The following is a 14,278-nucleotide window of genomic DNA, read 5'->3' on the forward strand; positions in this document are numbered from 1 at the left end:
GGTGGGGGATGACAATAAATTGACAAAACAGTAATTTCAGATAGGGATAAGTCCTATGAGGAAAATAACACAAGACAAAGGTGTAGATGGCCTGGCCTACCCTATACCAGGATCAGCTGCTTCTACTTTACTACCTTGGAAGACTTGCTTTTGGGGACCCTCCCATGGAACTCAGCCACCATGCTGTGAAAAAGTTAAGTCACCAGGAGACCCCACGTGTCGGGGCACACTGATCTCCCAGTTGGCACCAACATCAACAACGAGTCATGTAGGTGAGTCCTCCTGGCGGATCCAGTCCAATCCCTTGGTAACGGACCTGGTGATCTGCCACCATCATGCAGGAAAAATTGACTACCCAGCTGAGCCCAATAGAGTCCCATAAGCCACAGAATTATGAGATGAGAAAATGGTTGTCTAAAGCCTCTAAACTTTGGGGTGGTTTGCTACACAGTGGTACATAACCGATTAGGCAGAAAAATAATTAACTGTAGAAAGACTGGGGAAAAGAAAACTCAGAGAGAGGAGATAGCAAGCATAAAGGCCCAGGTAGGGATTATGTCTGAAGCATTCAAAGAATGGGCAAGAAGGCTAGAACAACTGTTTTTTTACACCATGAGGTTGTGCTATCCACATTAACACAGAAATGCACTGCAGAAATTGCTGGTAAATTGGATGAGAAAAGATTCAGGATGATGCCAAGGTTTGTGAACTACGTCTTGTGAATGAGCTGGAGGGGAGAAGGGGAATCGGCCATAGTAACGAGTATGGTTTTTACTTAAGTGTAACAGGAAGTCAGCCACTAGAGAGTTTTAAGCACAGAAATGATAGAATCAGGATTACGTTTTAAAATCACTGGGGCTGCTATGTGGAAGCCGGAACAGAGGGCAAAAGCAGGAAACTAGAAAGAAGGCATGTGGCAAAGCCCAGCTAACAGGCCACCAAGCACGTTACTGCTTGCTGAACACATGGTAACAAGTGGTGTCTTCCAGTTAAGTATGTGACAACTAAGTCCTGGTCAGCACAACAGCAGTGGAAGAAATATGCACCACATCCATGAAAGCCTCCCTGCTTGAACTTCCATCAGCTGCCCCCCCCCACAGCCCCCACCAGGCAATGGGGAGGACGCTGAGCCCTAGAGGAGGGCAGCCTGACTATGGAAGGAGCCGGGACCCTAAACAACCACATGCAAGGCCACCTGTTAAGTGGGAACATGTTTTTTGACTTTCACGTGAGTGAAAATTAATTTACTTTAGGGTAAGTCCTAAGATTTGGGGGGTTGGTTTTTTTATACCATCTTGTGCTACTGTAATTAATATAGAAATGCACTGCAGGCATTCTGGTAAATTGGACGTAAGAAGTAAGGACAAGAAAAGATTCAGGATGATGTTAAGGTTTGTGACCAGAGCAACTGGGAGAATGGGAAAAGACTGAAGGACACTCAGATGGGCAGACAAGTTCGGATATAACGAGAGTTCTGCTTCGGACACAGTACGTTTCGAATGTTTACTGATACCCACATAGAGATGCCCCGTCCACAGCATGGAGGCAAGTGGGTCTACAGAAACACAGGCGAGAGCCCTCAAGATGTAGCTGAGCTGTTTCAAATCCTAAAAGATGACACTGTTAAAGTGCCACATTCAATACGCCAGCAAATTTGGAAAACTCAGCAGTGGCCACAGGACTGGAAAAGGTCAGATTACATTCCAATCCCAAAGAAGGGCAATGCCAAAGAATGCTCAAATACCACACAGTTGCACTCATTTCACATGCTAGCAAAGTAATGCTTAAAATCCTTCAAGTCAGGCTGCAACAGTACATGAATCGAGAACTTCCAGATGTACAAACTGGATTTAGGAAGGCAGAGAAACCAGAGACCAAACTGCCAACATCCACTGGATCATAGAAAAAGAGAATTCCAGAAAACATCTACTCCTGCTTCACTGACTATGTTAAAGCTTGTGACTGTGTAAGTGAAAGGGAAGTCGCCCAGTCGTGTCCGACTCTCTGCGACCCCATGGACTGTAGCCCACCAGGCTCCTCAGTCCATGGAATTTTCCAGGCAAGAGTACTGGAGTGGGTTACCATTTCCTTCTCCAGGGGATCTTCCCAACCCAGGGATCAAACCCGGGTCTCCCGCACTGCAGGCAGATGCTTTACCGTGTGAAGCACAACAAACTGTGGAAAATTTTTAAAGAGATGGGAATACCAGACCACCTTACCTGCCTCCTGAGAAACCTATATGCAGGTCAAGAAGCAACACTGAATGGAGAGTAACATGGAAACACACATTACCATATGTAAAATAGACAGCCAAAGGGAATTTGTGGTATGACTCAGGGAGCTCAAACTTGGGCTCTGTAACAACTTAGAGGAGTGGGATGGGGAGGGAGGAAACGTATGTATACCTATGGTTGATTAACGTCGATGTTTGGCAGAAACCAACACAATACTGTAAAGCAATTATCCTTCAATTAAAAATAAGCTAAAAAAAAGTGAGAACTGGACATGGAACAACGGACTGGTTCAAAATTGGGAACGGAGAACATCGTGGCTGTATATTGTCACTCTGCTTATTTAACTTATATGCAAAGTACATCATGTGAAATGCCAGGCTGGATGAAGCTCAGGCTGAAATCAAGACTGCCAGGAGAAATATCAATAACCTCAGATATGCAGATGACACCACCCTAATGGCAGAAAGTGAAAAGGAACTAAAGAGCCTCTTGATGAAAGTGAAAGAGGAGAGTGAAAAAGCTGGCTTAAAACTCAACAGACGAAAAATGAAATCACGGCATTTGGTCCCATGACTTCAAGGCAAATAGATGGGGAAACAATGGAAACAGTGAGAGGCTTTAGTTTGGGGGGGCTCCAAAATCACTGCAGATGGTGACTGCACCCATGAAATTAAAAGACCCTTGCTCCTCGGAAGAAAAGCTATGACTAACCTAGAGAGCTTACTAAAAAGCAGAGACATTACTTTACCAACAAAGGTCTGTCTAGTCAAAGCTATGGTTTTTCCAATAGTTACATATGGATGTGAGAGCAGGACCATAAAGAAGGCTGATCGCCGAAGAATTGATGCTTTCGAACTATGGTGCTGGAGGAGACTCTTGAGAGTCCCTTGAACAGCAAGGAGATCAAAGCAGTCAATCCTAAAGGAAATCAACCCTGAATATTCATTGGAAAGGCTGATGCTGAAGCTGAAGTTCCAATACTTTGGCCACCTGATGTGAAGAGCTGATTCATTGGAAAAGACCCTGATGCTGGGAAAGATTGAGGGCAAGAGAAGGGGATGACACAGGATGAGGTGGTTGACTCAATGGACACAAGTTTAAGCAAGCTCTGGGAGTTGGTGATGAACAGGGAAGCCTGGCATGCTCTCTGTAGTTCATGGGGTCGCAAAGAGTCGGACACGACTGAGCAACTGAACAATAAAGATGTAGAGGAGATGGATAAACCATGGCTAAGATCACCACCAGATCTATCGTGAAGATAAAAGACTGAGACCTGGAGCATGCCAACATTTGGAGGTTGGAGAGAACAAGGGGATGCTAATCAGAGATGATGTCAACGAGTACTAGTGAGGCAGGAAGAAGACCAGCAGAGGCTGTTATTCCAGAAGCCAAGTGAAGAAAGATGGGAACAGCTAACTGTATCCAATGCTGCTGAAAGATCAAGCGATCAGAGGACAACAAAATGACCACCGGGTTTGGTACAGCAGTTTTTAACAAAGTGGTAGGGACAAGAGTCTGGCAGTTAGACAGGAAACGTTCAGGTAAAGGATTTAGGTCAGGGTAACATAGTGACTCCATGCTCCAAAGCACTCCCCAGACTCCCACTTCTGGCCAAGATGGAGTAACAGGGACCAGATTTACCTTCCTGCCTGAACAACCAGGAAAGAACACTGCACAAAATATATGAAATGGTTTTCAAGACAGTGAACACCAAGCAAGAAAGGTGATCCTTGCAAGACAGGAAACAAACATGGATAACCCTTCCAATGCCCCAGCTTACTGTCTTGAGAGTCTCTAGACCACAGGCACCCAGAGAGAGAATTCAGGCAGAATTCAGGCAGCTGGGCTCCTTGAGGAGGTTTGAGATGAATTTGAAGAAACCAAGGGAGCTGGAGATAAGTGGGAAAATCTGCATAGAGACAGACCTCCAGAGGTCTGCAGAGGGTCCCTGCAATACAGTAAACAATATCTGATCTTTGTTCCCAGTTCCTCCAAAACCCTTGAGATTTCCTAACTGACAGGACTGCGTTAATGCTAACAAGGTGACTCACGGTGGGCTCCTAGATAGTTTCAGGTTGGGGACTGTTCACCAGAAAAACCACGCAGGGCTTCCCTGGTGCTCCAGTGGCTGAGAGTCTGTCTGCTAATTTAGGGGACGTGGGTTCAATCCCTGCTCCGGGAAGATTCCACATGCCAAGGGGCAACTGGGACCATGTGCCACAACTACTGAGCCTGAGCACCTTAGAGCCTGCGTTCAGCAACAAGGAGCCACTGCAATGAGAAGCCTGCACACCCAAACTAAAGAGAACCCGCACACAGCAAATACCCAGCAGAGCCGAAAGTAATTAATTTAAAAAAAAAACACCTAGCACATGATTAGAGGACTGGAACTTGTTCAGTCATCCAACCTCTGGGGATGAGAGGGCCGCTGGAGATTGAGTTCAGTCAGGTGGCCAATGAATCAATCATGCCTATGGAATGAAACCTGATTAAAAAAACTCTGGACTTTCACTCATCTCCTCCTGCAAGAGCACCAAAACAGCAACTAGATGAACAACCATTGACAGGGGATGCTGGAACCCATCAAATAATGATACCCCACATCCAAAGACAAAAAAGCCACAGCAAAATGGTAGGAGGGGCACAATCACAATAAAATCAAACCCCATACCCGCTGGGTGGGTGACCCACAAACTGGAGAACAATAATACCAGAGAAGTTCCACCACTGTTGTAAAGGTTCTGAATCCCACATCAGATTCCCAGCCTGGGGATCCAACAAAGGGACTGAGAATCCCCAGGGAATCTGTCTGTGAAGCCCAGCAGGATTTGATTACAGGACTTCCACAGGACTGGAGGAAACAAACTCCAGTCTTGGAGGCACAAACAAAATTGTACACGCACCAAGACCAGAGGAGAGGAGCAGTGACCCCACAGGAGACCGAACCAAAACTGCCTGCTAGTGTTGGAAGGCCTCCTGTTGGAGGCGTAGGCTGGCAGAGCCTGACCACAGGGGCGGGGGCACTGGCAGCAGTAGTCCTAGAAGGTCCTCCTTGGCATAACTCCTCTTGAAGGTTGCCATTAACCCTACCATAGAGCCCACAGACCCCAGGGCTAGGTTGCCAAGGGCCAAACTAACAGGGAGGGCACGTAACCCCACCCATCAGCAGATAATTGGGTCAAGCTTTTGAGCAAGGCCATGCACACCAGAGCAAGACCCAGTTTTTCCCACAGCCAGTCCCTCCCATCAGGAAGCTTATACAAGCCTCTTAGCCTCATCCATCAGAGGGCAAACAGAAGCAAGAAGAACCACAATCCACAGGAGCTGGAGCAAAAATCACACTACAGAAAGTTAATTAGGATGTAAAAACAGAAAGTGATGTCCCAGATGAAGGGACAAGATAAGCTAGAAAAGAAACTAAATGAAGTGGAGACAGGCAACCTTCCAGAAAAAGAATTCAGAATAACGATAGTGAAGATGGTCCAGGAGCTCCAGAAAACAATGGAGAAGATGCAAGAAATGTTTACCGAAAGCCTAGAAGAACTAAAAACAAAAACAGAGATGAATGATACATTAGAAGAAATTAATAGCAGGATACCTGAGGCAGAAGAACGGATAGATGACCTGGAGGACAGAATGACGGAAATCACTGCCACGGAACAGAATATAGAAAAAAGAATGAAAAAACAAGGAAGACAGCCCAACAGACCTCTGGGACAACATTAAACGCACCAACATTTGCACCATAGGGGTCCCAGAAGGAGGAGAGAGAGAGAAAGGACCTGAGAAAATATCTGAAGAGCTAACAGATGAGAACTTCCCTAACATGGGGAAGGAAGTAGTCAACCAAGTCCAAGAAGCACAGAGAGTTTCAAGCAGGACAAAGCTAAGGAGGAACACACTGATACACACAGTAATCATAAAGACAAAGATAAAATATTAACAAGGAAAAACAACAAACAACATACAAGAGAATGCCCATAAGGTTATCAGCTGATTTCTCAACAGAAACTCTACAAGCCAGAAGGGAATGGCATGATATATTGAAAGGGACGAAAGGGAAGAACAGACAACCAAGGATACTCTACCCAGCAAGACTCCCCTTCAAATCTGATGGAGAAATCAAAAGTTTTCCAGACAAGCAAAAGTTAAGAGAATTCAGTACCACCAAAGCAGCTTTTCAACAAAAGCTAAAGGAACTTCTTCAGGCAGGAAACACAAGAGAAGGGAAAGACTTACAGAAAATAAACCCAAAATAATTAAGAAAATGGTAACAGGATCATGCATATCAATCATTACCTTAAATTTAAATGGATTCAATGCACCAACCAAAAGACACAGACTGGCTGGGCAGATGAAAACATGTACATAGATGCATTTCCACTTACCACAGCACTCTGCTTGAGTTTCCAAATTGTATGTAATTATTTTACACTGGGCTTCTCTGGTGGCTCAGATGGTAAAGAATCCACCTGCAATGCAGGAGATCTGGGTTCAATCCCTGGGTTGGGAAGATTCCCCTGGAGGAAGGCATGGCAACCCACTCCAGTATTCTTGCCTGGACAGAGGAGCTTGGTAGGCTCCACGGGGTCACAAAGAGTTGGAGACAACTGAGTCACTAAGCACAGCACATGTTCCCATTATGGCTTGCAACTGCAATTTTCTTTTTTTTTGGTCTGGTTATTGATTGTGAAAACTGATAAACATCTTTTACTATAGTGATTATGTAACTAGTACTCAATACCACTGTATCATGATTGGTCAACAGGAAAATAATAGAATTCTGTATCACCAAAACTACCATTTAATATAAAAACCTTTAATCACTTTTTAAAATCCTGATACAATTGCTCAGGTATTGCTTTTTTTTTCCTCCAGAGCTCCAGATATGTTTTTAACTAGCAGCCATGTTTATTAAAAAAAAAACTGGACCATACGATGATCTTTTACTTTTATCTAGTTTTACTTTCTCTGTTTCATATTCAGCACTCCCATTTCATTTAGATTATGTTTTCCAATTTCTCCATTTTTTAAAATGTTTTTTGAGGCCTTTATCAAGCACAGAAAAGTTTTTGTATTTATATTTATATATAGTATAGCATAATATATGTATATTATACTGCTGCTGCTAAGTCACTTCAGTCGTGTCCGACTCTGTGTGACCCCACAGACGGCAGCCCACCAGGCTCCCCCATCCCTGGGATTCTCCAGGCAAGAACACTGGAGTGGGTTGCCATTTCCTTCTCCAATGCATGAAAGTGAAAAGTCAAAGTGAAGTCGCTCAGTCGTGTCTGACTCTTCGCGACCCCATGGACCGCAGTCTACCAGGCTCCTCTGTCCATGGGATTTTCCAGGCAAGAGTACTAGAGTGGGGTGCCATCGCTTTCTCCGGTATATCATACCATTCTATAATAAATAGTATGCATAATATATATATTTTAGAAAACTTATTAATTTTGCCTAACTAAAAATTTTTTTGACATTGAGTCTACTCATTTGACTTAGTATGAATAGAATGCTAGATTTCTAATTTTAAAAAACAGATATGCAACAAGGGCTTACTGAATAGCACAGGGACCTATAGTCAATATCTCGTAATAATCTATAATGAAAAATAATCTGAAAAATAACATATGTGCATATGTGTAACTGAATCACCTTGCTGTGCACCTGAAACACTGTAAGTCAGCTATACGTCAATAAAATATACATAGTCAGAAAAAAACATAACTCTGGACACTGCAACTCAGAGGAGCATCCTGGCTGGTGACACACTGATGTGCTGAGATGATGAAACACCTGGCTTCCATGAGGACACAGGAGCTCTGCACTCTCCCCCCAAGACCTGCCCTATCTGTCTCTTCATTTGGCTGATCTTCGTCTATATTCTTTGTAATATGACCATTAACTGTAGTGCTTTCAGTCATCTTAGTGAATCATCTGATCTGATGGGGTTGTGGGAACCACTCAATCTATAGTTAGTTGGTTAAAAGTACAGGTGGCCTCCAAGACATGCATCTTATGTGGGGAAAGTCTTGTAACCTTATCTTGCGGGGTGTACACTAACTCTGGATAGGCAGTGTCAGAACTAAACTGGCGGACGCCCAGTCTGAGAGAACTGGTATCAAAACAGACCCCTTTGAGTATTCAGCACAGTGCTGACCAATGCATGCATGAGAGGAAAGTAGCTGAGGCCTGAGAAATAACCACGGAAAGAATTCAATGCAAAAATAAAGAATAAAAAGAAATAAGAAAACAGGTAATAGGGAAGATGATAAAACCAAAACTTGGTTCTTGGAAATGACGAATAAAACTGAAAACCCTATATATAATATTAACAAAGAAAAAGAGAAGGCCCCCAAAACCAGTATCAAAGAAGGAAAACTCATTCATGACTAAAAGAAAACATTTAGCAAACCAAGAATAAAAGAAACTTTGTCAGAGTACTATAGCAAGCACTACACTTGGTAAATATTGAGACCCTTCCTTCTGTGATCAGGAATGAGACAAGGACACTGGCAATGTTCTACTCCTTAACCCGGACAGTAATTACACAGGTGCTTGCTCTTTAGTAACTCACTAAGGTGAACATTTGTATTTTACACACTTTTCTGTATGTATGTCTATTTCACATTTTACAAAAGGTTTTTTTTCACCCTATGGGAAAGACTAATTAAGCTACTGTTATGACCTAAACTATATCTCTCCAACCAAATTCATATGTTGAAGTCCTAACCCCCAGTTCCTCAGAATATTTGAAGGCAGGATCTCTAAACAGGTGATTAAGTTAAAATGAGGTCATCAGCATGGGCCCTCCTCCACTCCGACTGGCGTCCTTATAAGAGGAAATCTGGACCCAGGCAGGCCCGAGGGAGGATGACATGAAGGCATAAGGAGAAGACGGCCACCCGCAAGCCAGAGAGACCACAGGAAACCCACTCTGCAGACACCCTGACCTTGGATTTGTAGCCTCCAAAACTGAGAGAAATTTCTGTCGTCTAAGCTGCCCAGTCTGGGGTACTCTGTCATGGCAGCCCTAGCAAATTAATGCAAATTTCCTCAGACATAAAAAAACTAACAAAGTCAACAACCCACAGACTCTTGATACGGTAAAGAAGTTTGACTGCAATGAAGAAAGGTGTGGCTAAAAGAACCAAGGAGTATGGGGACTAACCAAGCATACTGATAAATTTAATAAACAACTGAGAGTTTTTTGGAAAAACTAACTTTTTATGTTTAAAAATGTGAAGTCAAAACACTAGATAACAATAATGATGGGAATGGCATCCTAAGATCCCTCTGACGCTCCAGAGATACTTAGAAATACTGGATAACTGTATACTTTATTAGGGAAAAAAGAACTTAAGCTAAGGAATAAAGCCTTGAGAAGATTCAAATATAAAAGAGGAGACTCAAGACTAATGAGAGTAATAGAAGGCAAGCTAAAAACATGCAAAGTGCAGAAACCAACAGGGGCTTAATCTGAAGGAGCTGTTAGTCAACCATATTAAATACTCCTGAGAAGCTGAGAAAAATAAAGTCTGAAAAAAGTCACTGGATTGGTTAATTAGTTGGTCATCTGTGAAATGACTTTCATAAAATAACGAAGAGCCTAATTCTAAGCAGTTAAGAACTAAGTAGGTGAATAGAAAACACACTTGTGGTTGCCAAGGGGGAGGGGGTGGGAGAGGGATGGAATGGGAGTTTGGGGTTAGCAGATGCAAGCTACTATGTCTGAAATGGATAAACAACAAGGCCCTACTCTACAGCACAGAGCGCTATATTCAGTATCCCATGATAAGCCATAATGGAAAAGAAACAAGAATGTATATATACACGCGTATAACTGAATCACTCTTCTGTAGAGCAGAAACCAACACAACAATGTAAGTCAGCCATTTTCAATGAAAATAAAAGAACTAAGGAATTCCCTGGCAGTCCAGTGATTAGGGCTCTGCACTTTCATTCCCATGCTGCTGCTGCTGCTAAGTCGCTTCAGTCATGTCCAACTCTGTGCAATCCCACAGACAGCAGCCCACCAGGCTCCCCCGTCCCTGGGATTCTCCAGGCAAGAACACTGGAGTGGGTTGCCATTTCCTTCTCCAATGCATGAAAGTGAAAAGTGAAAGTGAAGTTGCTCAGTTGTGTCCGACTCTCTTTACAACCCCATGGGCCGGGGATAAATCCCTGGTTAAGGAACTAAGATCCATCAAACTGCAAGGTGTGAGTAAAAAAGAATACATTTGAATCAGTTCTAATGAGGTGGATGAAACTGGAGCCAATTATACAGAGTGAAGTAAGCCAGAAAGAAAAACACCAATACAGTGTACTAACACATATATATGGAATTTAGAAAGATGGTAACAATAACCCTGTACGCGAGACAGCAAAAGAGACACAGATGTACAGAACAGTCTTTTGGACTCTGTGGGAGAGGGAGAGGGTGGGATGATTTGGGAGAGTGGCATTGAAACATGTATAATATTATATAAGAAACGAATCGCCAGTCTAGGTTCGATGCAAGATACAGGATGCTTGGGGCTGGTGCACTGGGACGACCCAGAGAGATGGTATGGGGAGGGAGGTGGGAGGGGGGTTCAGGATGGGGAACACGTGTACACTCGTGGCGGATTCATGTTGATGTATGGCAAAACCAATACAGTATTGTAAAGTAAAATAAAGTTAAAAAAAAAAAAAAAACCTAACAGAGGGAAGCTGAGTCCATGGACAAATAAAAAAAAAGATTGAGGGAATGCCTATGCTTTTTGGGACCACACAGAATTGCACTTATGGTCAACCAAAACACTTTCAGGCCGTAGCTTAGCAACCTACATGCAAGGAACAATTTGCATTAGTGCTTAAGAAATAAAGGTTGATAATATTAAAAAAAAAAAAAAGAAAGAACTAAGTAGCTGACAGTGACAAAGAGAGTCTGAACTGAGCAGATTCAGAAAAGACGGCAGTGTATGAAATCACGGCTACACTTAACGATTTTCAGAGGCAACAAGGTTTACATGACTTCATCAACAGAGCTTTTCTGGTAGGACACTTTGCCACCTCTGGGGCTTTACTGCTCTCATGATTTCCCTGGGATATAAGAGGGGTGCAGATCCTAGATCTTAAAATGTCTGAATCAACTGTTCTGAGGTGACGCTGGTGGTAAAGAATCCACCTGAGTATGCAAGAGAGGCAGGTTTGATCCCTGGATCAGGAAGATCCCCTGGAGAAGGAAATGGCATCCCATTCCAGTATTCTTGCCCGGAAAATTCCATGGGCAGAGGAGCAGGCTACAGTCCATAGGGCCACAAAGAATTGAGTGACACAACTGAGTGACTGAGCACATCAATAGAAACGAATGAGGAAGGATGGAAACAAAGGCTCGAAAGAAAAAGAGAAGCTCAGAGTTCACATTGTGATTATTAAGAGGACAGAGAAAAAGACCACTGGAAAACCCGGACTGTCTCTGTGTGCACAGGGTGGGATGGAGAATGGAGATTTGGAAAAATAGGAGGCATTCTGCAAAGGGAGATAAATCAGAAAACTATCAAGCAGCTGAGTTTTGACTATGAACCCCACAAGGTAATGCTATTGGCAGCTTTGCTATTTTCTCCAATATTGATCAGCAGCCCTAGGGGTAGGGATCAGTAATGCAGAAATGATACAAGACCAGGAGGTGAAGCAGAATAATGGAAGCAACTGCAAATCTGACAAACCCCTCCGGTCCCTGACTTGAGAAATCTCACAGGTGATCTCACACGTCCTCCATACAAAGCCGCATCCAAACCTGGTGGAGATCTTGTTAAGAAGCAGCTTCTGACTGAGTAAATCGGAGGTGGGCATGAGCTTCTGCACTTCTAACAAGCTCCCAGTGATGGCAGAGATGCCGGCCTACAGACTACACTATGAGCGCGAAGAGTGAAGCCAAAGTGTTAGTCGTTCGGTCGTGTCCAACTCTGCAACCCCGTGAGCTGCAGCCCTTCAGGCTCCTCTGTCCAAGGGATTCTCTAGGCAAGAATGCTGGAGTGGTGCCATGTCCTCCTCCAGGGGACCTTCCCAACCTAGGAATTGAACCCAAGTCTTCTGCATTGCAGGGAGATTCTTTACCATCTTAGCCAAAGTGTTAAGGAAAAGCACCTTATGTTGGTTTAGTTCAGTGGCGCTATCTGTGATTCTATTATTTGTCAGTCATTAGTCTCTCTCCAGAGAAGGAAATGGCACCCCACTCCAGTATTCTTGCCTGGAGAATCTTGTGGATGGAGGAGCCTGGTGGGCTGCTGTCCACAGGGTCGCACAGAGTCGGACACGACTGAGGCGACTTAGCATGCATGCACGCATGCATTGGAGAAGAAAATGGCAACCCTCTTCAGTGTTCTTGCCTGGAGAATCCCAGGGACGGAGGAGCCTGGTGGGGTGCCCTCTATGGGGTCACACAGAGTCGGACACGACTGAAGTGACTCAGCAGCAGCAGCAGCAGCAGTCTCTCTCCCCTAGTTCTTATTTTTTTAATCAGTTTTTTCATCTGTCAGTCTTTGACGCTAATGTCAAAGTTGTTAAATAATAGTAGCAAGCAAAACCTATTACATTCATTCATTTAATCCTCACAAGAACTCTTAGAAGTAGTACTATTGTTATCTTCATTTTACAGATTAGAAAAACAAGTAACTTGCCCAAGACCACTCAGCTATTATGTGGCCCAACCCAGACTATACAGTCCATGGAATTCTCCAGGCCAGAATACTGGAGTATCGAACCCAGGTCTCCCCCATTGCAGGCGGATTCTTTACCAGCTGAGCCACAAGGGAAATCCAAGAATACTGGAGTGGGTAGCCTACCCCTTCTCCAGAGGTTCCTCCTGACCTAGGAATCAAACCGGGGTTTCCTGCATTGCAGGCGGATTCTTTACCAACTGAGCTATCAGGGAAGCCCTCCAACCCATACTGGCTCTACCTAAAAACTGCCTCTCCAGAGCACGATGCCAAAGGTCCTGAGGGGCTATTCTGAGAAGGCGAGAGGAACTGCGGGATCCCATCTCTACAAAGTGGGAAATGCAGAGTGGGCTGTAACAGGAGATACTCGTCTGGGCAGCTACTAACAAAGAGATCTCCAAAAAGATTGCCAGCCACTGAGTGGAAGTCGGCATAAAAGAGGAGCATCTGATTTCAACGAATTTACACGTGAAATGAGTAAGAAAATTAACTTGGATATTAAAGTCAACTGAAGGGCATAGGAGTCGGGGGTTGCAATTTAGTTCGCGTACGTTTGTGTAGTTTCCTGGAACTGTGGTTCTCAAACTTCAGAGCATTTCTAACAGTTCTTAGATGAGGACGACGATGGCAGTAATGATGATAAAGCTAGTCTGGGGACCACACCTTCATAACCACCATCATTGTGAAAAATGTCATTGTTTTTCACCACCCGCTCATAAATATTCATCTCTAATTTTAACATTCAAATTAATTTGGAGTTTTTGAAAACTACAACCAAATCCGAGCCATTCTGCTGGCGGTATTCGTTCAGATTGTTTTTAAAGTTTTCAGAGATAACTGAAGCCAACAAAAGTCAACGTTTGCTCGCGTCTCGTTTTGCGCGTCTTGCCCCTTTTCCCGAGGACGCCCTTCGAAGCGCGCAAAGTGAGAGCAACCGCGCGGCAACCAGAGTTAAGGCCGTCAACTGGCCGGTAAGATAAGGGGGCAGGTCGCTCGCCCACCCCGGTCGACGCCGCGCTCCGAAGTCCCCCGCAGGCCCCGACAGCGCCCCTGGCCTCGCCTGCGCCGCCGCCCACGGAACCCGCCCGCTGCACAAACGCAACCGACCTCGCGGACTCACGTCTCGGGTCGCCCTCCTGCCTCTCCGGGAAGACAGACACCAGACTTGGCAGCTGGTGAAGATGGCCAGCCGCCCCGCAAGCCGCCGAGCACTTCAGCTGGGGGCCTGCCTGGCGCGCGTCCTCATCGATTTGCTCGGCCGGCGGCTGTACGTCCTTCCCGGACGCGCGGCTGATTGGCCCGTCAAGGAGGCGGGGCCGGCCTCCGTCGGCCTGTTTT

The 14,278-nt window shown here is 44.6% G+C and overlaps 1 protein-coding gene across 4 annotated transcripts in view; it reads right to left on the reverse strand.

Annotated features, from left to right (window-relative positions):
- CLCC1 (chloride channel CLIC like 1) overlaps nt 1–14,224 on the reverse strand; it is a 34,641-nt gene extending 20,417 nt beyond the window's left edge. The window contains exons 1-2 of one of the 4 annotated variants that reach the window (XM_069599441.1): nt 14,048–14,224; nt 6,623–6,706 (exon numbers count right to left, since the gene is read on the reverse strand). The gene's annotated coding sequence lies outside the window, so the exon portion shown is untranslated. The remainder of the gene's footprint in view (nt 1–6,622; nt 6,707–14,047) is intronic. The other 3 variants (XM_069599443.1, XM_069599439.1, XM_069599440.1) reach the window with 3 other exon arrangements.
- Between the last annotated feature and the right edge of the window lie 54 nt (nt 14,225–14,278).

The sequence above is a fragment of the Ovis canadensis genome, chromosome 1 (genome assembly GCF_042477335.2).
Source record: "Ovis canadensis isolate MfBH-ARS-UI-01 breed Bighorn chromosome 1, ARS-UI_OviCan_v2, whole genome shotgun sequence".
In the NCBI taxonomy this organism is placed as follows: Eukaryota; Metazoa; Chordata; class Mammalia; order Artiodactyla; family Bovidae; genus Ovis; species Ovis canadensis.